The following is a 27,624-nucleotide window of genomic DNA, read 5'->3' on the forward strand; positions in this document are numbered from 1 at the left end:
TCAGCAGCGCTTCATGACAGCCATTAAAAATCCCTTTTAATTTTCACGGTTATACAGTGCAGAAAACAAACGGGACGGGGTTCCCGCCGCCCGGTGTCCGCCGTCCCGGACCGCGCTATTTCGGAGCGCCCCGAGCATCTCGAAGTTGCGGGAGTCTCTGGGAGGCTGCGGGACGCACCGACCCCCGGACCCGAAGGGCGGGGAGGGGTACGCATCTCCGCGGCATTTCTCTAATTTTGGGGTTTGGGTTCCCCCCCCCCAATCTCTTTTTCAGCAATGCCAAGGAAAAGCAGCGCAGCCCCGCTCGGCAACGCTTCTCCCCGCTAGAGAATGTACAGTGCGGGGAAGCGCATCGGCTGTGGGGTGAGGGGGAGGTAAAAGGGGAAAGGAAAAACACACACAAATAAGAAAAGGAGCGCAGAACTCACCTGGTTTGGGATTTTTCCTCCCTCTCCACGACCATAAAACGAGGCGGGAGCCAGGAGCCGGTCACCGGCGGTGGGAGCAAGCTGGCAGCCCCGGGCCGCCCCACAAGACGGGCAGCGGGGCTGGGTGCGGTGCAGCCCCCGCACACTCAGGGATAGGTGCTGGGCCGTCCCTGGCGCGGTGCAGCCCTCCGGGATAGGTGCAAGACAGACCGCTCTCCCAGGGCTGGGTAGCGGTAACCGTTCCGGTGCAGGGCAGCTCCCCGGGATAGGTGCAGCGAGGCTGAGCACAAGGCAGTCCCGCGCAGGGATGAGTGCTGAGCCCCCCTAGCCGTGCAGCGCAGCCGCCCGAGATGGGTGCTGAGCCACCCTCGGGGAAGGACAAACCCCCCCGGGATGGGTGCAGCGGGGCTCGGCGCAAGACAACGCTCTTCGGGAATGGGTGCAGGGCCACCCCCGGTGCAGGGCAGCCCCTCAGGCCGGTATAGGAGCAGGGCCGCCCCGGGCCGGTGCTAGAGGGCGGGAGTAGGAGCGGGCCCCCCCGCCGTGGCCGGCAGCGGCAGCGGGAGGCGGCACCGGAGCACAATGAACAGCGACGCGCCCCCGCGGCCGCCCGCTGGGCAATGACATCACCCCTCTCGCCCGCCGGGGCGGAGCCAGCAACGGCACTGCCGCCTTCCCATTGGCTGACGCCCGGCGGCCGCGGGGGCTTCTGGGGCTTGTAGTTTTCTGAGAGGCAGCCGCGCGGCGCAGCGCGGGGTGGGAACTCGATTTCCCGGCAGGCTCCGCGCTGCGCGGAGCGGGGAGACGGAGGGGGTGGGGAAGGAGGTGTCGGTGTCCGCCATGTTGATGGCGTGGGACGCTTTAAGCTCGGGAGGAGCGGTTGGGGAGCCGGGTTAAGATGTCGGAAAAAGAGGGGAGGTGGGAGTGAGGTGTTGGTTCAGGAGGGCAGAAAGAGCTTGTGCGAGGGGATGAGAGAGCCGGGGGATGCTGAGGAGCGGCTGTGGCGGGTTGTGGAGGGCCCTGAAGGGCCCCGAAGGACATGGCGTAGCGGTGGGTTGTCCCTCGGTGCCCGCCGGCTCTTGGTAGGGGAGCGCCCGTCTGTGGTGGGGGCGAGGTAGGAGGGGGAATTCGGGGCTGGGAGTGGGGCCGAGCGGCGGGCGGGGCGCGGGAGCGGAGTCGTTGGGGCGGGTGTGGGGAGCGGGGTGAGTGGGGCCGCGGTGAGGGCGGCACGTCGGGGCTGGTTTCGGGTGGGGGGAGGTGGGAGCGTGTGGGCCCCGGTGGCCCGGGGGTTGTGCTGCTGGGGAGAGGGGGCCCGGTGCGGGGCTGGGAGTGCCGCGGGCAGCGGCCCGGCCCTGGGGCGGAGGGCGGGCTGGTGTGTTTATAAATATGTCACGGGTGAGTGTGATGAGGACGGAGCCAGGCTCTGCTCGGTGACAAACAATGATAGGACAGGGGGAAATGGGTGCAAACTGGAGCACAGGAGGTTCGACTTATATATGAGAAGAAACTTCTCAGTGAGGGTGGCAGAGCCTGGAACAGGCTGCCCAGGGGGGTTGTGGAGTCTCCTTCTGTGGAGACATTCAAACCCACCTGGACACGTTCCTGTATAACCTCATCTGGGTGTTCCTGCTCTGGTAGGGGGATTGGACTGGATGATCTTTCCAGGTCCCTTCCAATCCCTGACATTCAGTGATTCTGCGTGGAGAGCGGAGCTGGGCTCTGGGCCTGACCTCAGTGTGGGGGGCGCTCTGCTGAGCTCTGACCTTGTCACGCACTGGGTGACAGCCTGGGCTTGCTGGTTTGCAGCTCTTTTAAGGGTTGTTGCTTCTGTCTGATAACTGCACTAATAATGTTTGGCTGACATTACGTGATTTAGTGCGGCCAGTGGGAGGAGCTTTGCTCCCTCCTAAACGCAGCTGCTCTCAGTGTGTCCTTAGCGACATAAATCAGTCTTAGAAAAGCTGAGAGAATGGATGAGATGGTGTCAGACCTCAGCCTGGCATGAGAGCATTCAAACTACCTTACCTCTCTGTTTTCTTACCTGTGCTTGCTGTCTGGTGTTTTCATAGTTTAGCCAGCAGACCAGGTGCTGTCTGAGGTTAATCACACCCTCTGGCTGGCTTGTAGGAGGTAGGCTAGATTCTGAGCTGTGGATTGTAGACTTTCCTGTACCAAATGCTATCACTGCTTGTGCTAGTGTCTGCTTCAGGGAATGGGAAGTTATCTGTTCACTAAAGGGGAGATTAATTAAACCTCTTTTAGGCTTAAGAGGACTGTAGTTTCCTGAAATAACGTGTGAAAGATCTTTGTTCGGAACTGGGAGGGAGGACACTCAAATTATTGTATGGTTTGTGAAATAACACCTTTTCTACTTACAGCTGATTCCTGTGAAATAAAGTGCTTTATTGCTTCAAGAAGATAACTCCATTGAAAACAGTTTTGAAGAGCTTCACAGGCTCACTGGAAGTCTTGGCTAAAGTCTAGTAGTGGTATAGCTCAGGAAAAACGGGGTTGTGAGTGTTTATTTCATAGTTTGGCTCCTCCTGGAGGTAAGTATAATGCATTTGCTCAGGATATTGCCTCACAGTAAGTGCAGGGGTGTAGTAGTGTGTTTACCTCAGTATATGTTTAAATGACGGAGGAAAGATGTTATGAGATGTTCTGTGATGCAGTTACTTGGTGTGAATCCTGCAGCCTTTCAATATTTGTTTATATTACAGCAATGTGTGGTGTTATTCTATTTCTTTAAATCCAGCTCCTTCCAGCTAAAGAATCTGAACCAGTTACTTGCCTTCCTGTGAAAAGCCCGGTGTCCTGGGACAGGAGGTGCTTCTCCCCACCCCCAGCTTGTCCAGTTTTGCCATATTCATCACTGAAGAAAAGGAGTGGAGGGAACGTAATGCTCTATTGCTGCTACAACTTTCAGTAATAGTTGTGTACGTCTGAAGAACTCTGAATTACAAGTACAGTCCCTTGTATTTCTTTTCTACTTCTTATTTTTTATGCAGATACCTTTAGATTAGGTATTCCATGGGCGAGAGGGACAGTGGCATGATGATTTCTGTCACAGTGGTTACCCACTGTAGACTACAGGCCTGTGCTTATATCTGTGTAATGATGTTCAGTATTTCAGTGGAATAATTGCCCAGGGCGCTCACTTTTTCTGTAACTGGTAGAAAACATGTATGTAAAATCTTCATCCAAGGTAAGTCTACTGACCTTAATTACAGTATTTTTTGTTATTTGAACTGGTTTAGAAACAACTGGTTTCACCTGCATCAATTCCCTTTCTTCTTCCCCTTCCCCCTTGTGTCAGTGGTGCTGCTCTGGGGAGGAGACAAGGGTGCATCCTGCTTCACAAATAGTTTTATTTTATTGTTCATACTATGTTTCTTTACCTGAAGATGTAGATGCCACTGATGTCTCAGCTGAGAGCTGCTGTAGCAGATGAAAATGTTGAAAAAAGAAACTGACTTCAGAAACTACCCAAATGAATGCCTGATGCAGGACACAGTGAAATAGTTTTCTGTCTGTACAGTTCACTTTAATCAGTTTGGGAGTGTCTGATACTTGTCAGTGTCTGGATTATACTTACTGATGACAGCTTGTCAGAGCTGTTCATTTTGAAGTTTGTGTTGTCTGTCTCAAACTTGGATACTCTGCGCGCTTGAAAGAGCTCATGTCCAAGTCTGTTTTGACCCAACAGGTCTTAATTGCAAGATCCACAAGAAGCTTACAGTCCTATTGCAGAAACAAGTGTTGTCTCAGCATTTCATATGGAAAGACATAAGGTGACAATAGAATTGAAAGCCTACCTTTGGCATTTCTTAAATATATGGGTACATTCTGGTTTAGCACTTAATGAAAACATCTTCCAGTGTCTCTATGGTCCTGAGTCTGTGGAGCTGATGTTTGTCTATAGTTGGACTACTATGCTGACATCCTACACTGCAGAAGCTGTGTTTTGTCTTTGTTACTAAAGGGATTTTTGGTGACAATGGACTCAGGTAAGCAGCCACCCAGTGTGCTGAAGATCAGAAGCACTTGGAACACCCTGCAAGAGGGATGTGGAGGATGAGGATAAGTAGGAATGTGTGTTGCCCTTGCTCAAAGAACAAACTGCTTAATCTAAGTTTGTATGTAGAAACCTGGCTTCATATTTCAGTTTTCATTGTGACAAGTTCTTGCTTCTACCGAAAACTTCAGGGATTTCGATGCTATACATGGAGCCATCACTGGGTAGTATACCAAAACCAGCTCTGCAGTCCGCCTGAGAAATATACAAATTTACAAAATTGAGTGTACAAATATAACTTTTAAGGTGCCTGATGTGCTGTCATGGTGTCAGTGCAGCATGGAGAACTGGCAAGGTGTTGGGGTTGTCTCAGTTCTTGCACATTCGTTGTCAGGCTTTATGTAATTCCTGGTATGCAAATTCATCAGATGAAAAGATTTTAATGTGCGTTCAGAGAGTAGAATATGGTTTCTAAGGGTGGTTCGATGCTACTCTTGGCAGATAAGTTTTGTTTTAAAATCCCATTTCTTAATTATCCGAGCAGTTAATAACTAACATCCCTTAGTTGTCCACAGTCCCCTTGGAAGAAGGGTGAGAGTTGAAGTGTCACTGACCAACTGCTTACTTCAAAGCCTGTGGGGGAAGGGTGTCAACTCTTTTAACATCAAAGGTACTGCTCAGAATCTGGAGGATGAAGAAACTGCTATGAAGGTTTTCTGTTTGTAATTGTCTCATGTGGAGCTGTTTCCCAAAGAGTGTCCAGAGCTGCAAGGTGAAAAGTGAGTGAATTTAGCTGGGTAAAATAGGTAAGTATTTCCATAGTGTGTTATCAATTCCAAGTATCTTAATGATAACAATACAGAAAAACACGTTGTCTACTTTGTTCTTGAGCAGGGAAAGCTCACAAAAAAACAGGTAAGAGTGGAAGACTTCTGTGCCTTTTAAAGTGTTCTTAGTGAAATTCTGGGGAGGCAGCTGTTAAACCCATTTCTGGAAGAACTTTGTATTCCCGTATAGCCCAAAAAGTTTACTGTAAAGCTTCCCTGAGAATAATTCTAGTGACTGATTATGAAGTGTTAACTTTTTTCAATCTTTCAGACCAAGAAGAGTGCTCTTAAGAGCAGTCAAGAACCTCTTCAGGTGGCAGGGACATGTTCTTCGACTGGAGCGCGGCAGCAGTTCAATAGCAGTTACACAGCAGGAGAGGGTGTGCAGGCTGCTGCAGGTCCCTGGGTTTGTAAGAGCTGGTATCTGAAAGAACTCACTTGAGAAGAGAAAAACTCAAGTTTCTTCCACAACTTCAAGCGAGTTACAATGAGAGTTCATCTAACACTGAAATGGGAAATTGCTTTTATCGTAGATGTTGGAGAAGGGGACTGGAATAGTGCTGATCAGGGCACTCTGATGGGCCCTGGGAAAACTGCAGGTGGCTTGAGTGCAAGAGACTCCAGGTGTGGGGAGCTCTTTTTGGAAAGGCACACTACAGCAGTGGGGAAAACAAGCTGAATGGCGTTCTGCAGCTGGTTCTTGGCTATGAATCAATGTATCTGGTAAGGTGGGATGGTTTAAAATGGCTGTTGAAAACCATGCAGTTGCAGGCAGACCACCTCTCTTGAAAGCATATAGGCAACTTTGGAGTTCATGACCACCTAAACAGTTTTCATCAAATAAGAGTATTTCCTGAATTTGAAATAGGAGCTTTGCTTGGTCCGCTGAACTCTTGCAGAACTGGCTGGCTGGCCACAGGGCTGCACTGAACAGGAGTGTTGGGCACCCACTTGTTGCTGGAGGCTCTGGCACACAAATATGACAGGGATGGGCTCCAGGGCTGAGCGTAAATCCTTTGGCTGCCCAAGTTCTAGCTTTGATAGCCACAACGAGCGCTTCACGTGGAACAAGGAAATGTGGGCTGCGCTGTTGTGTGTGTGCACTGCCCTCTTCAGCACAAAACTTGATCAAACCTTTCGTTAAATAAGGTAGGTAGGGGCATTGTGATGGGTTTACAGTAGGTGTGGACCTCACTCGGTTGCTGCTAATCCTGGAAAGGTCTTTTTTTTTCTGTTGTCAACGTGAGTTGGTAACTGGTGCTGTTCCATGGATATGCCTGGATGTACCATAGAAGTTGTATGTGAGCTGATAAATCCTCACATTATTAACTTACTCCTCTGTTAAAAAAAAAAAAAGATGGGAGGAAAGGCAGCAGGAAATTCTTTTTGAAGGCTGACATAAATTCTCCTGAAATTATAAGCCCACTAGAAACATCTTTGTGGAAAGAACGCATTTTGGAAGATGATGAATACTGTGATAAAGGCAATTTGAGCAGTGTGCTGACACTGTTCCTTGTTTCCATTTTTGTTTTGAGGTTTGTAGGGAAAAGTGTTAGACATCAGGAGTCTCTGAAGGCCATAGCCCCAGGAAAAAAATTAACTGGAATTTTGTGTCAAACTATGCACAATTATTTTGTAAGAAAGTCCTGCAACTGAATGGTTATGCTGGAGTCCCTGATGATGCACAGCAGTGTTCTCGGGTTCTCTGGCTATTTGGATGCAGTGACACAGAATTGCGTGTTGCTTCTGATGTCATTCAGCTTAAAATAGAAATTTTGGCAGTGTGAGTACTTAAGTGACAGTATTGCCATCAGAGCATTGCTTCACACACACCATTTCCTTTTGGGTAAGTTAGCACTGCACTGTGAAAAAGCGCACAGCACCAAGGAGGGTGTCAAGCAATAGCACCTCCTGTGCCAGAATTCCCTGGATTTGCTCATTTTCCTTTCTTTGGTCTCTGTTTACCCAGCTTTGAGCCATTCTGCACATTCTCATTGGTTGGCTCTTTTCTACCACCTTATTAGGCTTTTTGTGGGTGGGGTTTTTTTGGTGTGTATTGCAGTTTGATGTGCTGTATTTTGTTGGGTTTTAGTTTCTTTTTCTCTGCAAATACCTCTTCCTGCAAAACAGTGAAACAACAGTAAGTATTTCAGGTTCCTGGCCAAGTTTCCACTTGCGTGGTTTCACTTGCTCCATCCTGTCAAGTTATTTACGTGCAGTGTCCTAAGGATACAGTTCAGTGCTGATGAGCAGCTAACCGTCACCTGCTGGCCCCAGTCCATGTAGGTCAGGTTTACATAAGCCTGCTTCTTCATCAGGAATTCAGTGGCCGCTCTGGCAGCCCTGGGTTTCCTGTTGCACAACATCACAGGCAAGATAACGTTACGCTGGTCTTGTAAAGGCTTTAAAGTGGACACAGTAGGAACAACCACTTACTGAATTGCGTGACCCAGAATCTCTTCAGAACTTTGCTCTTCTGCGTACACAAAACCTGCGGTTCTTATGGTGAGGAGTTCACGTTTTTCATGATGGGTCCGATGTGATCCAGTTGAGGTTTTCCAACATGGATGTGTGATGCTGACTAAGCTACCGTGCCGAAAGCAGAGCTCTTGTCTCTCAGCTTCTGCATTCATCCGTATGAGGGCTGGTTTGTATCCAGTAGAGAGTCTTTCTGGGCATGCTTTCCCAGGAGGCATGTTACCTCGGCTTGCTGCTTTGAGATCCCCAAAAATGGGGTTGCAGAGGCTTTAGTGGCATTGCTGGTTTAAGGAGTTTGTTACCTTTTCCCCTTTGTCTTCCCGTGCCAACACAATTCTCTGGAGAGCAGCACAGTGAGTTATCAATGTCTTAATAAGTGCATTACACCCTTCCGTGTGCTTTTCTGTGGTTCAGGGTGGAAGTAGATGAGGTTTGTAGTTGTGTGGCTTTCTAAAACCAGGGTCGGGTTAGTGAACTAGTTTAGAGCCTTTGCAACACGGCACTAAAAATAGCTGACCTGGTGCACATCAGGAGTCCTTCAGCTTGTTGCTGTAGCCTCTTGACCCATTAAACCACGTGTCTAAGAATGCACTTTATTTTGTGGGGGAGGAGCAGCAGCGTGTCCCCTGTGCACATGGATGCTTTTGTTAACTGTGTTTTTCTGTTCTAGGTCTCATGACCCAGCTAAATGTTTTGATGTGTGCAACCTCCTGACTAGGAGCAGCAGCTTGAGCAGCCCTGATGTCTATAGGCAGCACTGGCGATTGCCACATGTAGTCTGGGCAAATCCCAGTGGGAGAAGAGAGCTAGAGAAATATGCGGAGCAGTCTACACCTACATTTTTATAACTTCCAGAGAGTACAAATTTGTTACCTTGCAATGGAACCGGATTCTTATTGGAGAGTTGTATGTTACCTCTGCACACTTAGCCAAATAGCCCTTTTGTATTTAATAGCCGAGTACATCTGCAGAAAGAGAATTAGACACTAAAATGTTTCACATATAGATAAAAAGCCTAAGCTTCGCTTTCCATATCCACATTTTTGCAGTGCTCCTCATATGAGTGAAGCCAGCTTTGCCACTGTAAATTCCCTTAGAGTGTAAATATGATTTGCTGCCTCCATTCTGATAATGGTGAGCGTTGTCCTCTGATGAGGACTATGTGGTGGCAGCTATTTTGCAGTGGCGTGCAGCAGCCTCCCCGTACTTGCTCTGCTTTAGCGAATGTCAACTAAAATAGTAATTGTGTCCCTTAAGAGTTAGATGATTGCTGTTGTTAACCTTCCTGGAAAAACAAATCAGAGGTAATGGCAAATGCAATCCTCACGTGAACGCACAGCCAAGGGGGTGCTGCGTCCCACTGGGTATGAAGGGTGATCCTGCTTTACCAACCTGTGTCAGTGAGGTCCGTTTAACCTCCTAAAATTCCTGCCCACTGAAAGCTCTTGTCTCCAGGTTCAACTGTAACTGGAGCAGCTGCTGTCCCAGTGCTACCTTGTGGAAATGAGTGAGGGAAGAGCATATCGTAGTAGGTGCTCCAATGAAAACAAATTAATTTGCTTACTCTTAATTATAAATATATTTAATTTGTAAATTAATAATGTATAAATATTTAAGTAGTGCAAATATATTTAGAAATACATACCTGGAAATAGGTGCATATATGTATATAAATATCAATTTAAATACATATATTGCCAATATTGATAAATATTAACAATTTATAAGTTAACAGGTTCTAAAATATAAATTAATAAGCATGGGGAATCATGGAGAAATAGAGGAGCTTTGTGTTGCCAACAGACTCCTGGGATGGAGTAGCTGTTTCCCCTTGAGGACAGTTTGAGCCTGACAGTCTGGTCCCCAACAAACGCAGTTTGTGTGAGTCATCTTGTTCTGTTAAAATTTCTAATCATGTCATGTCTTTTAAACTGTCACCCTTGAGAAGGTTTTCTGGCTGCAGATTAACCTTGTCCTGAGTACCAAGGCACATGACATGCTTGGCCATGGCAGCAGGTACGTGTGGGGTCTCACAAGTTTCTGTCAGCACGTCAGCGTTTGGCTCTCCGGGGTGGATAACATTGCTGCCATTCATTCTGAGCAGCAAAGCAGCCTCCTTCACGTGGGTTTGGTGGTATCTCAGATATCCCAGTCTTTTGCTGTAGTCGGTTCTCTGTTATACAAATTTAGGTATAAATCATGGCAGCCAAGATTGAGGGTTTGGAATATGCCTCAGTTGTGCTTTCTGGAATGGGTGGATCTGCCTCTTGGGTACAGTGGAGCTGTCACTTACATTTTTTCCAAAGGAAATGTGATTTTCTCTCTGCTGTGGCAACGTGTTATGTGCTCGACCTCCTGGCAACGTTCGCCTCTGTGGGGTGCAACGGGGTGACTCCGCAAGTCTTCCTTCAATTTATTGCTCAGTGACACAGCAGGGAATGCAAGGCCTTACTTTGCTCGTGTCCACCAACTGCAAATGGCATTTGGCTTTGGTCACTATTTTGTTTCTAGCTGATACACAGATGTTAAGAGAGGCTTTTTGCCAACACACAGATCTGCCAAACTTTGGTGTTTTTCCTTTTCTACAGTATCTCCCTGTCACTCATACATAGCACATCACACTCAGCGTTGGACCTGTAGGTTATACCTTGGTGTGTGTGAGAAGCCCCAGGATAACTCCTCACTTGCTCAGCTGTGTGGAGCTGCTGATTCCAGTGGCTGCAGAATTCCAGTTATTGCATCCTGTCACTATAAAGAAAGCTTGGAGGAAGGAGTCCTCCTTCACATCCTGTCTATTGGGATGTCCCAAACAGCTCCAGAGCTGCTGCAGAGCTCTGACCAGGCACTGCCCTTCATGCACCCCCTGCCCTGGGTGGTGGGACCCAGTACCGTATGATGGAGATGAGGGGATACCAGATTTAAGTGGTGCTGTCTTCCACCTTTGTCACTTTCTGTCCCTGTGGCTTCTCCCTGCCCCCCAAAGCTCATTGCTGTTCTTGTTTGAAAACAGCTGCTTTAATATGGCCTTTCAGCACAAGCAGTTTGTAGATTAAAGGAGGCCTGGATGTGTTTTGGCTGACTGTGGAAAAAGCCGCAGGTCCTTTCACAGTTTGTAGCAAAAGGGACATTAATGTGGACAGGGTTCAAGAAATACCTCTGTAGAGTTTTGTGTGACTTGGTCTTGTCCTTAGTGGTACCCTGATCAAATACTCTTCCATGTTCCTGTCACAGTGATCTTGCAGTGGGGTTTTGAAATCCTTTGCTTAGTAAGAAAGCCCTGATGAGCTCACAATGTGGAGGTGGCTCTGCACTTTTTCCAGGAGTCCTTCAGAGCAGGTGTTGGTAGGAGGAAGACATTTTATACATTTCTACTTTTTTGTTAGATATTTCAGCTAAATAAGCCCCAGAGAATCCCTATATATTCCATATAACTTACAATCAATTACATTTCTCCATTTTGCACAAATATGATTGCTTTTATGCAGAGGCATATAAATAACATTTCTTAGTAGGTTTTTCTGTCATGTTCTATATTACAGCTGCATGTAGCCTCGTTGGATAAGTCAGGAATATCTGAATAACAAATGTTAACATTGGGTCATAAACCACAGGAGTTATGGAGCTCAGACGTCGGAGGACCTGGATCTTCTGGTACATTCAGTGGGCAAAGTGTTTACACCTCAGCACCATGTTTTGCACTGCAGGATGTTTGTGTGAATATCTTGTTGCTGTTAACCTGCTTTGGCATCTCTTACCTGGGAGGAGGATAATGTTATGGTTCCTATTAAATCTTTTCTAGGGGAGTAAGGGGAGGAATGACACTTAAAAGGTAGATGAAAAATGTTCTCTGTTTGCAGAGTTTCATATTTTTTTAACCTCTGCATCTTAATTTTTAAGTAGCACCTTCAATTACCTAAACTGATGGCACCTGAGGACAAATAGATCTCTGCACCCAATTGCCTCAAACACCTTATAGACGAGTCATTTTGCAGATCCCCAGTGAAGATGCAGAATCACAGTATTGCTGGGAACCAACCAGTCACCACTAAAACAACAGTGCAAAAGCTGGTCAGCAGGCTCAGCAAATCCAGCCTCTCTTAGAACGTTACACCTACAGCATTCTGTCTAAAAACTATTATCCCTCAGCAAACTAGTTGGAAACATTTTAAAGAGGAGAATCAAATACTTAGCAGTAACTCTGTAGGGTTCCCCCCCATTTTAATGCACTGATGAATGTAGCCAACTGACACTCCATCTTTAAGATACTCAAAGCCATCTGTAGATAAAATGCAACTTTTTGGTGTTTGAAACAGTTTTAACTAATCCATTTTCGTAGCCAGTTTGTGGCATCACTGGGTAAATTCATATTTCTGAGTCCAAGACATAAAGTGGCTTTGTGTTACTTCTTTAGAAAACAGTAAAAATCACAAAGGGAGCCCTCATTTTCAGAACAGGAACATCAGATTTGTGTTTCATTTGAAGTGAGTGTATCACATGCTGATCCAGTCAGTGCTCGTGTAGGGTTTGTGGTTTACTAGCCCATCTGTTTTGCCTACAGAGCAGCAAAGAGAACATGGATGGTGTTAGCAGTTGTAAATCCCTGTCTCCACTGCTGACCCCTGAGGGATGTGGTGAAGTTTAAACCTGGGCTGGATGCAGCTGCCAGGGGAGACAGGGAAGGGCAGAGGGGTTTGTGGTCCCTTCTGTGTCCCCCACCACCCTTCTCACACCTTGGGCTGGAGCCGTCAATGTATCCAAATACATATAGGGAGCTGCAAAGTGCATGCGTGAGGTGTTGGTCTCTGGTAGCTGTGAATGCAGAGAGTTCTGGTCCACTCTGCTTGTGGGTGTCTGTCAGCAGAGGGTGGCTGTAAGACCCTCCATACATCACTTTAAACACTTCACAGACAGTACTGAGAATGATGGCCCTCGTGTTTCCTTTATTTCCTAATCCTCCAGTTATCTTTGGGCAGTAATTATAAGAAATTAAGTATTTAACAAAGATTTTTCGTTTGAGCTTTCCCTCAGTGTTTGTTTTGCTTTGACATTATTCTTCTAGATGACAATAACCAATTTAGGAAGACAGTCTTGAACAATCCTGTTCATTGGGAGCTACTTTAGTCTGGGACCAGAATATTTGAAAGAGACAACTCTCTGAATAACTTGTCAGTGTTCTAGCATTAGGGATTGAAATTTGAGGTATTAGTAGTGAATGGACTTCCTTTTGCCAAATATCAGACACCTAACAGGTGCCCAGTTTGTGCTGAGACTTCCCTTACGCTCTGTGCAGAGGACCACGCACATCCCAAGGTTGATTTTTATTTCAATACCTCTTCCCTTAATGTAAGAATAAAGTTTGCAGAACACAAGCTAGCAGGAGCCTGACCCCAAACATTTGTGCATGTATAGTTACTGTCATGTGAGGTCCCACTATGTGCAACAGTTAATGATTAGACAGTTAATTATGTGATTCTTATGCAGAAACCGGCTCAATTCTTGTGTTACACTAATTTGTCCCATGAGATTTCAGTTCCTTTCTATTGGGTGCAGAGGGAGCAGAGGTTAGACTGGCTTAAAGTTAGACTTCCAACGTACACACCCAGCTGAGCTACATCTCACCCACTGTGTCTACAGGCTGGTCTTGCTAATATTAGGCAATAAACTACCTACTACTTTCTTTAAAGGTCTGTAGACACTTAATAGATTTTACGGATCTGATTTCACATCCAATGGCATAAAATGTGGCAGTGACTTTCATAATTAGTAGATAGTCATTAACTTGACTGAAATCAGTGGAATTCCACATGGGAGCAGTTGCACAAGTATAAGTAGTTCCGGCTGTTGTTGACTGGAGATCTGTGAGGAAGCTGTATATAATAAAAAATACTAGTAAGTGGTGATAAATTATCACGTTCTAATATACAGTGATTTATATTCTGCATTGGATGTTGATAATTTTCGTACGCATACTTAAGCAGTTTTTAAAGATTTGAACAAAAATTCAATAACCCCTGTCTTTGATTTCAGTTTACCACTCAGAACCCATGTTTTCAAAACTGAATTTGTATGTAAAGTTCCTCAATTTTCAAAAAAGCTGAGTACCAGCAGTCTTCATTTTGAACTACTTTAGAAATATAGCACAGATGAGACCTTAGTATCTATGTATTAGAGCAGGTAACATTCCTCTCTGCAGAAACAGCCAACGTAGTGACCAACTCAAGCCAAAGATTGAAGAAGCACCTTCCATAATGGCTACAAACAACAGGTAACCTCTGGCTTTCCCTTCCACAAACCACAGGCAACACCAAACACATGAATAAGATTCGCATCCTCCTCTTCTGCAGGGATCAAACCTTTTGAACCAGTTCCCACAGAATGGTGTTTGATGCATTTGATGTATTTGAATGCAGAGAAATGCCACGAGAATGATTAAGGGATTAGAGGAACAGGGTCAGGAGGATGAGACCAAGTTGTTACAGACACGGGGATATATTCATGACACCAGCAGGTGCTGTGGCGCTTGTGGAACAGTTCCCAGTCCACACCAGACTGTACAGAGCGATCTGCAGGATTTGAGTGTGCCCAGCACTCGTGCTCTGCTTCAGGTTAATGATACGGAAAATCTTGTGTGTGATTCTTTGCTGTAATGACCTGTTAGTAACCATTTGGGCTTTCAAGGGATGGAAATGACACATGATTTATGAAATAACCTCTTCCTGTTTGCAATGATTCAGTGAAATACTGAGTCATGTCTACATCTTCCCTGTACAGACTCTTTGTTTGCTACCTAGGATCTGAATTGATGATGCTGGACGACAGTTTGTACTTGAACTAGTCTCAGTTTTATCAGTTTTAGATGAATTACTGCCTTTTCCTAGGGAAAAGGTTTGAGCTACATGGCTGTTAATTTGAATGACAATGTATTGCTAAAAACCAAGCTGGATTTAGTTTGGGTTAAATTAATTAATTAATGATTTGGGGATTAATTACTTGCATTCACTGCATGCCAAGTCACCTAACTCTCTTCCCATAGTGTAATGAGTCCAGGGGCCCAAGAAGTTCTGGATTCAGCTGGAAAGTAGATATGCAGTGTTCTGCCAGGTTGTACTTCACTGCCTTTTGAAGTGAGCCCCTGATGCCACGGAAATCTCAGCAGTACGACACCTGACCCTTCAAGGGCTGAAATGGAGTCCGTGTCTGAAAACAGAACCTAAATTCTTTCATCAGGTTTGCACAGTTGGGTATTTTATATTTTCTCTACAGAACTTAGCAGAGGCTTAGGGAAGGGAGGTTGGATGGTCTTATTCATGGTGGCTTAGTTTAGTTTAACTTTGAAAACATGGTGACTGGAGAGCTGCATATTCAGTGGCTACATTGGAGGGCAATGAAACTGGTGAGGGGTGTGGAGCACAAGTCTGAGAAGGAGCAGCTGAGGGACCTGGGGCTATTCAGCCTGGAAAAAGGAGGCTGAGGGGAGACCTTATCACTGTCTGCAACTGCCTGAAAGGAGGTTGTAGCATGGAGGGGATTGGTCTCCCAAGTAACAAGTGATAGGACATGAGGAAATGGCCTCAAGTTGTGCCAGGGGAGGTTCAGATTGGATAATAGGAAAAATTTCTTCCCAGAAAGGGTTGTAAGGCCTTAGAACAGGCTGCCCAGGGAAGTGGTGGAGTCACCATCCCTGGATGGAGTTTAAAAGGCATTTAGATGAGGTTCTTAGGGACGTGGTTTAATGCTATAGTTAGGTTATGGTTGGACTCGATCGTGAGGGTCTCTTCCAACCTAAATGATTCTATGATTCTACGGAGTCGGATGGATGTACTGACAAATAGCTGCAGACCATAGAGCTCTATTAATTCCTTTCTGCCAGTGAGACGTTCCTGCTCATCTCTTGGACAGTGTCATAAGTTGTAGGTCTTGCTCATAACGGGACCCAGCTGATGGAGTGTAAACTCATATACCAATTATATAGCCACCAGGCCTTGCTAGAACCAAGTATTTTTTAGTTATTATACCACAGAAAAAAAAGAGGAAAGAAGATGGAATAAGCAAAATTACGTCAGTGGAGTAAAAGAGCCAACAGTTTTCTGTATTTGAAATGCAGCGCCTTTGGATTATGACAATTTACAGTTGCTTTGTGAAGACACAGAATTTTGCAAAATCTTTGACAAGGAAAATGCAGGTGCGACGTGATGGTTTTTTCTTGTGGAACATTTTAATGGCCATGCCCAGCTTTCCCAATGGGATCTTACTTTCTTAGAGCAGAGATTTGTCACCACTTGCTTGATATGGATGAACTTTCTGCCAAAATCAAGGAAGGAATTGACAGGGCGGACTTTAGCAAATTGTGACATGTTTGAAGAGCACGCACGCTCAGAGCTGCTGCTGTTTCAAAAGGCAGCTGCTTGTCAGCAAAACAAGCTCTTTTTTTTCCTGCAAATGTCTTGTCTCTGCCTTGCAGCGATGCCGAGGTGTTTCATCTTGTGAGAAGCCAGAGGAACAAGATTTACTGTAGTAAGAACATCTATGCACATGCTATTTAAACACTGTTCTATTCAATTGAACTGAAGCGTTAACCCCAGTGGGGACTGCAATGAGTAGACGACTTTTGCAGTTATGAGTGGGTCTGTTTTCCAACTGAACCAACACACAGCTTTTAAGACAAAGGCAGGAAGCACATATTGGTACAAGAGCACATGAAAAAATCACTTGCTGCCCTTTTGCAGGTCATGGGTAGCTTGGGGCAGCCATGTCCGCCTTCCAAGACAAGTCAACAGTGCAAAACTTGACCGTATGAAAAATGCCTTTTTTTTTAATACACAAAGATCAGTCTTAAAGCAGTGAAGATGCTAAAACAGCACACAGAGCAATTATGTCTTTCAGAAATCTGACTGAACACAAGTAGCCAGGGGTCTGAGAACTGACATAAAGCTGTGATGATACTTCTGCTCACTCCACCTTGAAACTCCACCAGCCAGAACTGATAGCACACCATGTCTTTCCAAGCTTGAATATTCACTCGTACACGGAGAAGAACATGGGAGGCTCTTTAAAGGCCCCTTGATAACTGGAACTCAAGAAAACTTTGTTTAGCTATGAGTGGAATGTCCTCTTATAAAATGCCAAATAGCCTTGTATTCTTTAGGTCAAAAGCTAATAAGACAAGCTGTGAGCTCTTCTTATTTCTATTCCTTCACAGTAAAAATGTGGAGCGCTTTAAAAATGCTGAGAACATGACAGTGGTTGACAAGACAAGAAGGGATGTATGGAGATACTGTGCTGAAGAAATGTTAATTAGTTAATTAATTTATAAAACAACATTTTATACTGATGTAGGTCTGGCATTTGCAATTTCAGCCAGAAGCCAGGGCTAAGTTTTCTCAGCCAAGACCCTTACATGCTCTGCCTTTCACCCTTATGGAAGAACACCTAATTTGGTAAAATCCCACAGTGACTTTAAGGGGAGAGATCCTAAGAAATGAAACAGCTGCTTGAACTTTTTAACTTTTTCTCAGTGAAAGCATGTCTTATTTTTAGTGTATGTGCAGTGCACGTGTGAGGCTGGTTCTGTTATTTTTATTACTGGGTCTGTGCATCTGTTGATCCCAAGTGTCCAGGTTTGGTTCCGGTTAGATGTGGGTATATAATCACACAAGCACATTTGCATGGAGTTAAGTACCCATGGTATGGAGTTCATATGAATTTTATAACATCTGATAGCTGATATATGATATAAAGTGGCAATGGCACAGAGAGAGCAGTAGCTGTGATCGCATTAAGTGTGTCAGAATGACATTAGACTAACAAAACTTCTAAAGACATTTTAGCTGACAGCATGAGTGAAAGCTGGATCTGCAGCTTGGATAGTGGGTTATTATATGTCTGGTCTGACACTAAGGACCCTAATGTTGGATTTATTGTGTCATTAAGCCACAATCAGAGAGGAGGAGGAGGGTGAACTGTATCTTTTACAGCTGCTAAAAATGGAAATCACTGTCACTGGTATGTTCTCCTCAGTGAAAAAGCCAGTGATATGTGAAAACTGCTCTTGGAGATGATTCAACCATCTACACATTGAATCTTCAAAATATTCTGTGTTACTGCATAGAGGTGGTGAAGAACAATGTAAAACTGCTAACATATTAACAGGGAGATTTAAAGATGATGTGGCACAGACATTTGTGTAACTGTACCTTGTTGAGCTGAGCACAGATACAGTTCTTGTCTGCTTGGGTCATTTAACTGGCCTAAGACCAAAATAAACACTTAATATTCAACAGCCACCTATGCCCAGTAATGACAGTGTCCTCCAGTGGCGTCTTACTATGTCAATAGAGTATTAGCTAAATAGTAGCTGTATTTTTCTGGTTAAAACTAGACTTTCATTAAATTCTAAGATAAGGCAAAAAAATACTGCTTCTTCCACTATTTAATCTGGTTATCTGCCATGTTAACTTGGTGACTGGATAATTTGAATCTGCTAATTTATTGGTTTAACTGAAACTGCAGCCTAAATCATATAAAATATAGAGGATTGCTTTGTTTTTAATCAGTTGGGTGAAACAATTAGTGTATTAGGTAAATGATGTGCTTTGTGAGATTCCTGTTTGTGCATTCACCCTTCCTATGCAACCCATACATGGGACATGAGATTTGTTTACTTCACCAGACCACAAGCTGGGTCACAAACTCTGAAGGTTTACGAAAGCTCTGGTGTGGAATCCTCGGCCTCTTAAGTGACCACCTACATCCCTTACATTACACAGGCTGGAGCATCCCTGATAAAATGACTGTGATAGATAATGATCTTGTAATACTGAGAATGTAGATGTTTATAAATATGCGATATGGATCTGCTAGCGTGCCTTTAGCCACCTGCATTAAGTCAACACAAGGCACAAAATGGCCAAATATTTTCACCTGTTGGAGCATCTGACCGTCTGCTGCAGCACAAAACAGTCCCAGCCACCCGGCCTGCTGGAGTAGTGCCTTTTCTCTTCATTTTTTACTATATATTGTGTTCCCTGGAACACAGTATGTAATGAAGCGTACAGGGTGGTGGTTTGGCTGCCTCTGTCCTGTCTGGGGTGCTGCAGCCGTGGTTGGACCCCTAGAAGGGGACAAGATGCTTTTCTTTGGTACAGTTAAGCATGATGAGTTGGGTGAAATATTTTAAGAGCAGGATGGAACAGGAAGAAGCTTTTGAAAGACAGGACCTTCCCTATAAGGAGTTAATTTAGAAACCACCTGTTCCGCCTCGCTTGAAGTGTTTTTTCTTTTAAAAAAAACAAACGTTCCTTTTGGTTTTAATGAAATCTAATTACTGAAGTCAAGAGCTTTGTGTTTTATCTGGAATATTGTGTCCAGTTCTGGGCCCCTCAGTTCCAGAAGGACAGGGAATTGCTGGAGAGGGTCCAGCGCAGGGCAACAAAGATGATGAAGGGAGTGCAGCATCTCCCTTATGAGGAAAGGCTGAGGGAGCTGGGGCTCTTTAGTTTGGAGAAGAGGAGACTGAGGGGTGACCTTATTAATGTTTATAAATATATAAAGGATGAGTGTCAGGAGGATGGAGCCAGGCTCTTCTCAGTGGCAAACAATGGTAGGACAAGGGGTAATGGGATCAAGCTGCAACACAAGAGGTTCCACTTAAATTTGAGAAGAAACTTCTTCTCAGTGAGGGTGACAGACACTGGAACAGGCTGCCCAGGGAGGTTGTGGAATCTCCTACTCTGGAGACATTCAAAACCCGCCTGGACATATTCCTGTGCGACCTCACCTAGGCGTTTCTGTTCCAGCAGGGGGATTGAACTAGATGATCTTTTGAGGTCCCTTCCAATCCCAAGCATACTGTGATACTGTGATACTGTTTTGGGACGTTTGTTGCGAGGGAGACCTGGAGGCAGGTCCACCTCAAAGATCTGCTGCCTCTACTAGAGAGCTAATGTCATCATATCTGTTTGTTACCACCAACATTAATTTGCCTGCCTTCAGGTGTCTTGCAGGATTATAATGTGAATTCATTAATTAATTGCTGAAAGTGCTGTTCTTCTGCCCTGAGTTAGCGCATTGATTTGCACACTTACAAGGCAAGAGTAAACTGCAGAGCGTAGCGATTTGAATTGAAACCATTGCTAAACTTTGCCCTGGAGGCATCGAGTTGCTTTCCTGATCATTCCCATTACACGTGCTGAGTACAGAGGTGAAGAGCAATGGAAGGGCAAGGGAAAGGAGGAAGACTCATAAAGCACCTTAGCTGAACTAACTGCATTAATCAGTTGCCCTTTTAAATGCTGGTGTGTTTGCAACATGAAGAACGAAACATATTTGCTGCCCCTCTACTTATTTACGTGCTAGTATGTAATTTTTGCGGTGTTTCACGTGGTGTGGGTGAGACTAATAGGAACCTGTGTACATCCTTATTTCTGTGATGGAAGCAGCGAGAGGGGAAAGGGGAAAAGGAGAAGCCAGAATTTCTGCTAATAGGAAGAGAAAGCAGATAGATTCTAAAAAGACTTTATGAGCAAACTACTAATGTGCCTACTTACTGCTGAGTTCTGCTGCAGCTCACCAGCCCATCAGAATGTATATACTGTGCTTATTTGCTGCATTAACTTGGTGACTGTATAATTTGGCTCTGCTCATTTATTGTCTTAACTGAAATTATAGCCTAAATCCTATAAAATATAGGGCATATACATATATATGGATTATCGAGGGTTGGTTTTATTATGGGCCTAGATGCTGGCTCCTTTCACAGCACTGAAGTCGTTAATTAGACACAAATACACAACTTTCACCCTCTGTCTAAATACATTTAAAATTATGCCAAGCTGCCCAAACAAGGTGTTGTCTCATATAAACCCAGCTCAAAGCAAGAACTGATCCTGACCAAGCTAGTAACCTGTCATAATTCGCCTCACTTGGCACATCTGCAAGCCGTGATTCTCACCGTATGTCCCAAGACACCAGCTGCTCCCAACGTCAAGAGAACAGTTCGTTAATTCCTTACAGATTGATTGTGACTGACAATATTTACCGTAAGTATTTTTTGGACAAAGTGCTGCAAACAGACAGGGGTATCGGGCAGCTCTATGTTCCTATCGCATGCAGATAAACTGTAATTGGAGTTTTTTCCCTGCTAGCAATTCAGGCAAAGCGCTTGGGAATTAGCCCAGGACTTTCACGATGGCTTGAAGAAGAATATTGTGTTTCTTTAAACATCCCTGCTTGGGTCAGCCAGTGGATTGTTTTACTGTGGTGCCTTTGGAGTCCTTCACCTGGTCCTTGTGCAGGAGCCCCCAGGCAGGGCCTGTGAGGAGGCCATGGCTTCATCCTCATCCCACGCACCCTCAGGCACATTCCACCCCCTCAAAACTTCTGCAGCACAGCCAGGGTAGCTTTGCTCTTCATATACTGAAATAATCACTCTGCTACAACCAAAATAGGACTTTTTTTTCCCTGGAACTCTGAAGGGTGACGTGTGTATGCAGCTATGAAGCTTTGGGGATCCTCCAGCGATGGATGCAGGCAGGGCATTCCAACTTGGGAGTCCTCAAGAGCAGCACAAAAGGTGTATAATCATATCCTTCTGGCCCTGTGTAAGATGAATTTATGTGTCATAATAATAAATGGACTAACTAGGTCATTTGGCTTCTTTTTAATTATTTTAATCTTCTTACAAGATCCAAAACAGGCTTAAGTCAAAAACTGTTCCTTAATGTAAAGGGTTGCGGGGGGTGTTTTGGCTTGGCTGTTTGGTGATGGTGACAGCTCTTCCCCCACCTTTGCAGAGCGCTGATACTCGTCTGCTGAGCAGGTTTACACCTCCTTCCTCAATATCCATAAAGATTCGTGGGAGACAATTACAATCATAGCAGTAGGAAGAGTCAGACTGTAGTTAAACCTTCCAGCCCACACATGGTAACAGGAAAATCCTGTTTGAGGAAGCGGGGAAGAGCCTCCTGTGGATAACACGAGATGATGTGCTGATAATGCTGCCATCCCCCCACCCTCTATGCAGTTACTCCAGTGTGAGTGACCACAGAGTCCTGTCCATGGTGGGTCTTTATTTTTTTATATATTCTTTTATACAGGAGGGCTGTCCAGGGTGGGATAAGAACAGATGGGTTTCTTGGAAGTGTTTATGCAGTTGGGCTAGCAACTATTTTATGACCACACAAGCTAAGGTCACTGCAAAAGATGATTGTTTTCTGACCCATGCATGAGTTTTCTTTTCCAGGCTGAAAATTAGAGAGAGATGTGTTGGTAAAGATGTGCAGAGCAGTGCAAACCATCCATGAAAAGCCCCTGTGCAAGGTCCCATAAGCGTTAGTGTTGGTGGAACGCAGCTCTGTGCAGTAGGTAAAACACCATCCTGAGACCAGATCTGCTCTGTTCAACAGAAACGCTGGAAACCCTTTGCAGTACAGTACACGCAGAAAGTTTTTTCACCACAATAAGAAGCTATGGTTGGTCTAGTAGTGTAAGCTGAACCCCAAAAACTGACACTTCCAGGCAAGCAAGAACAGATTTTTAACCAAAAATCAAAACATTTTTCCCAGAAAAATGCCCTGAGGAGCAGTATCAGATTCAATTATTGGAGCTTTCTTTAAGTGAAGAGCTAGAAAGGAACATCACCCGCCTTATCTACTGATTGGGGGAAACTGCTTTGCATCTCACAGTCAAACCATGCGTTTTCTGATGGACAGCGTGCTTTTGTTTAAGAAAATCCAAAGCTTTGCTTTTAATTAAACCCAACACAAATATATATATATTTTTAAAAAGTCTTTGCAAATCTTTGCCAACATTTCATTTTTCTTTTCCACAGTGGGTAACAAAGACATTAGCAACTGGCAACATAAATTGAAAAAAACTTAGCAAACCAATAGAAATCCTCCTATGGGTAAGAAGACACTTAGGGGAAAAAAGAGCACTGAAGGTGTCCCCTTCAGTAGCACTTTTGTCCCATATAACAGTCCCATAAGCAAAGCAGCTGAAACTTCTATGGGGTTGGTGCAAAACTGGTTGTGTAACTGTGCTCAGGAAATATTTACCAGTGATTCACGGGCAGAACAGAGCGGGGCCCCTGCAGTGGTCCATCTGCTTCCACAAAGACGTAAGGGAACAGCTCTTCCTTTTCAGAGCTTGCTGTTCATGGTGCCTTTAATAGTTTTTTACAGTATCAGTGCAAAGATGAGATGGTTCTCTGGTAGTCAGATCCTCGCTCACTGTGAGCGTGCAGTTGTGCAGGCTGTACATTCATTATGTAAATCACTTGCAGCATTTCTCGTGGGTTAATGTAAGGCGTGTGACTTCAATGCCAGCAGTAAGGAGCGAGATCTGATGGGTTTGCTCTTTGGAACTAACGAACAAATGAAAGACCAGCCATCTTGATTTCCTTCAATTTGGAGCAGATAAAATATCATTTGCAAGCATTTGGAAAATCACAAGGAGAGGAGTCGCAGCTACCATAGATTAGTCGGGTAGAAATTATATCAGGTAGAAATTGCAATCAAATTTATTTTCATGATAGGCTAAAAGAACTAAGAAATAAACAAAAAGCAGTAGATGTTGGGATACGTGGACTTCAGTGACATTTTTGTCCTGTGGTGCATTCTCATAAACAAACCAGCTGAAACTCCTGCAGGGTCAGTACAGACCTGGTTTCACAAATTTTCAGTGCAGAAAGGTGGCTGCAGGGGGCTGTCCTGGTGCGTTTGACGTTTTCACTAACAATGCGGATTATGGAATAGAAAATACATGATGAAATTTGCTGATAATGCGAAAATGTGAAGGCCACAGTTATAATGGAGATGGGATTCAAAATCAAAGCAAACTTGACAACCAGACTGATGTTTTGAAGATTAAAACTCAATGGCAACTAGCGCAATGTTGTACATGGGCATGAATGATCGGGCACACGGATACAAGCTGAGCAGGCACTGGTTTTCCTGAAAGTTGATTTCCCAAAGAGATCTGGGAGGTAAAGCAGCTCACAACATGCCTTCCATCACCCGTCATGCCTTGCAGCTGCTTTCTGCATCAGAAATGAAACAGGACTTCACTCTGATGTGCATCCTGGTGCCATCGCTGTTCGGAGCGAAGGCCACAACCAGGAGACTTGAGCTTTCCAGTCTCTCTATAGTTTAATCCACAGAATTGGCAGGCTGGAAACATTTCTAAAAAGGGATCTAGGAAAAGCGCCTACGTTGTCCCACACCAACTTCAAAACATTTATTAAGATGGTGCAATGCACAGAGGTGCCAAAATAGAGAATATCCCGCAGACAGCTGCAGCTGCGACCAGGACAGGGGGGCAGGAGGGGCTGTAATTCAGGTGGCAGATCCCAGCACAATGACCTGGCACCCACCGGCTCCAGCAGATGCAGCTGACTGCTACAAAAGATAAATAACCTGTAAGCACTAAAGGACTTCTTTATCTTTACATAAATTACGTACCATACAGTGTGCTTCTTATCAGCCCACACTGCAACGTAATAAAAACATCAGTCCATGACTTGAGCAGCGGCCAAGGTAGCTGCAATCACGTTAAAAACAAATAATATCTAAATACTATTTAACTGCATGGAATTTATTCACAAAGCTCTTGAGTGATTGACTTGCTAAAGGTGGATGAGAACTAGACTTGCCCAAACGCTGCTGCAGACTATCCCATGTATCCCATATTCTTGGATGTCCCACACTCATTGACCATCATCCCATATTCATTGAAAATAGTTGGACAAGAGGATGTTGTTGTTGCAAAAGGAAGAGTTGAACTCCCAGATCCGAACAGCAGAAGCCTGGCTGAGAGGGGGATGGATTCAACGCTGGGCTGATAGTTTGCATAGATGGGAAAAGTCTGAGTGAGAGCAGTTTACAACTTGTACAGAGGGAATCCTCATGAATTAATGTATAGAAGAAGTATTTTAATAGTTACACAGCTTAACATCAAGTTTTAACAAGCAGTTCCAGCACCATGAGCCAACAGAGCCCAGATCTCATGAGCCTTTCTCCGCTATGGTTACCAGCGATGTCTGTGCCCACGGGTGAGGGTGGCCAGGCAAATCTGAAACGCTGGGGCATCAATTCGAGGATAGTTCCACGGTGTTACATGACGCATGCTTTATCAGCCAGAGAGGCAGCTGCCTCCTTGGCGGCTGTGCTGCAGCGAGGGACAACTCCTGGAGCGTGATGCGATGTGATAGGAGTGGGTTTAGTTAAACAAAGAGTCTCTCCCGTTATCTTTCTGAAAAAGCGGTTTACAGAAGGGCTTGCTGGTGCTGCCCATCTCTAAAAAAAATTAGGCTCTGAAGCAAAACGTTGTGAAAATAGAATATACTTTACAAACATGCCTTTAGCTCTCTGGGTATGGGTTCCAGCTAATCACAGCTGCTTTCCTGTGAGCCACCAGCCTGCTCGTTGGGAAGGCACAGAGAGCAGGCCAGCCAGTGTGTGAATTATTTATGTTCCTGCTGAAAGCATGAGTCTTGTCACTAGAGCCACGCTTGACTGAATGGATCCACAGAGACAGCTTCTGTAGCAACCCAGAACCTTGCCCAGCAAAATGTTGCCCAGAGATAACACAGAACAGTAATAAGTATCTGCCTGGGAAGCTGAAGATGACACAGAAGTGCCACAGTAAAATAGATCTGGGCTTTGAGTCCTTCAATCTCCCAAGATCCACCAAGATGTCATTTCAGAAGCTGAGTTAGGAGCACGTCAACTCCGGTACCGGTAACAGCCTGGCTGTGACAACATGGGGTTTTGAAAGATCACACGAGCTCCTGTGGGAACTCAGCAAGTCCTTCGCACCAGGAACACGAGAACACGAGCCGCTGCGGTCAGGCCCTTCCTGGGAGTTCAGCTGGTTCGAGTCAGCGTAAATAAAGACGTGGCTCCCGAGAGCCTCCCGTCACATCTTTGTGTGTTATATCCACATATAGCATTTGATAATGTTGTCCAAAATATGTCAGAGGTCTGTTTTTTATGCCACAGTATTTAGCGTAGATTGACAAAGGCAGGAATATAGTTTCTTCCCTCTCTACCCTTAGCCTTTGATCCTGGCTCGTTGGTGTTTGTAGTCTGTCTGCCTTCTTGTAAAGATGAACCCGTCACAATAAAAATGTTACGGAAATCACAAGCTGTCAGGACTATCTTGCAAAGCTTTGAAGGGCAATATAGGTTAGTACATTTGTTTAGACGTACTAACCTCATCTACATGTTCCTGCTCCAGCAGGGGGATTGGACTAGATGATCTTTCAAGGTCCCTTCCAATCCCTAACATTCTGTGGTTCTGTGATTCTTTGTGTAAACGTATTTTTCAGTATGTTATTATTTGGATTTTTCCTAATAACGTATCAGATTATTTTTTCCTAAATATATTCAGTTTGTCTTAAGAATTTCTGAACCTGTGAAACCCAAACCATATTAGAAAAGCTACAATACGCAGCATTTCGTAAGTACAGGAATGTTAGTAGATGGTTCCTTCATTATGCATCTCCAGCTCTGTTCACCACCAGGCACCGGAGGAGTAAACTGCAATTTTTTGTGCTTTTCCCAAGCCTGTAATTCCAGTGTTTCCTACATTTTGACCTTACAAACCAAACCAGGCTCTCTGCATTTGGAGTAACCCAGGTGCTTAGCTCTAAACAGGAGATAATCCAGTTATAACAAGCTTATGGTTATTCAGTCAGAGGTCACCAAGGTGTGGCTCTAAATGTGAATAAAAGTGAGGGAAACTGCAGGACACCTCCTTAACCTAGACCAGGAGCAATCTGACTGGCAGATGACAGAGGCCTGGTTTATATTTACAAGTTTCATTCATTTAGAAACACCAGGACCATAACAACATTTATTAATCAATACAGCTTTGCTGGCGAAAACCTGCAGATATCATTTCAACAGCAGAACATCCTTTGCAGTTCTGATTGCGCAATACATAGTTATTAAAGCAATTTAAAGCGGATCGCGTCTCTAGGAGACTTCACCAGCTCTTCAATAGCTGCGTTGGCAAACTTTCCAGTGGAGGCTGTTCCACAAACCGGCGCTGAGGAGCGCGAGGCCGATGCCAGCGGAGCTGCTGGGGAGGCAGGAGGAGAGCGGGGAGATTTCCAGCCTTTGGGAGGAACCAGAGAAACACCGTCTGCTTCCTTCAGTCAGTCTCGGAGAACAAAGGGCTTCAGATCGTAGCAGAGGGGTCATTTACATCCCATTAAACCAATATTTAAAAATCTACGCTGTGTTTGTTTCCTTAGCATCACTGTTCTTCTTTTCTAAACACGTCAAAAAAGCATGCATTTTATTTTATTTTATTATTTTATTTTATTTTATTTCAATTTATTTTTATTTTATTTTATTTTATTTTTTATTTTAATTTATTTTATTTTATTTTAATTTTATTTTAATTTTATTTATTTTATTTTATTTCTATTTTATTTATTTTATTTTAACTTAATTTAATTTAATTTGATTTGATTTGATTTTAATTTATTTTATTTTTATTTATTTTATTTTATTTTTATTTTATCTTAATTTTATTAATTTAATTTAATTTAATTTAATTTAATTTATTTTATTTTATTTTTTACTTTTTACTTTTTATATTTTACTTTTCCGAAATGAAATGTGCAGCAAGCACATTTCTGGGTGCCTAGAAATCCTTTCTTTTCCCCTATCCTTCCCTAGCTATAAACCACTTTAAAGCAATTTTATTAAACTTCCCAAGAAAATTCACCTCAAGCATTAACACAAGTGTGAGTACTTTCAAGCACATCTACAGATATTTTTAAAATGTAATAAATTCTCGAAAGACTTCTTACTTCAACATATTTTCTCGTGTAGCGCTATAATTTCACAGCTATCCAGAAAAACTTGTT

The 27,624-nt window shown here is 44.3% G+C and overlaps 1 long non-coding RNA gene across 4 annotated transcripts; it reads left to right on the forward strand.

The window, feature by feature from the left end:
- Positions 1–1,353: 1,353 nt before the first annotated feature.
- LOC308039679 lies at positions 1,354–26,577 on the forward strand. Of its 4 annotated transcripts, none has more exons than XR_013922048.1 (4): positions 1,354–1,542; positions 2,807–5,993; positions 11,288–21,318; positions 21,539–26,577. It is a non-coding gene; the product is annotated as an uncharacterized lncRNA (long non-coding RNA). The 4 variants fall into 4 exon arrangements; XR_013922050.1 differs by lacking the exon at positions 21,539–26,577 and having other exon boundaries at positions 11,288–20,785; positions 20,891–21,360; XR_013922051.1 differs by lacking the exon at positions 21,539–26,577 and having other exon boundaries at positions 2,807–2,977; positions 3,184–5,993; positions 11,288–21,360.
- Positions 26,578–27,624: the final 1,047 nt, after the last annotated feature.

The sequence above is a fragment of the Nesoenas mayeri genome (genome assembly GCF_963082525.1).
Source record: "Nesoenas mayeri genome assembly, chromosome: 1".
NCBI lineage: Eukaryota > Metazoa > Chordata > Aves > Columbiformes > Columbidae > Nesoenas > Nesoenas mayeri.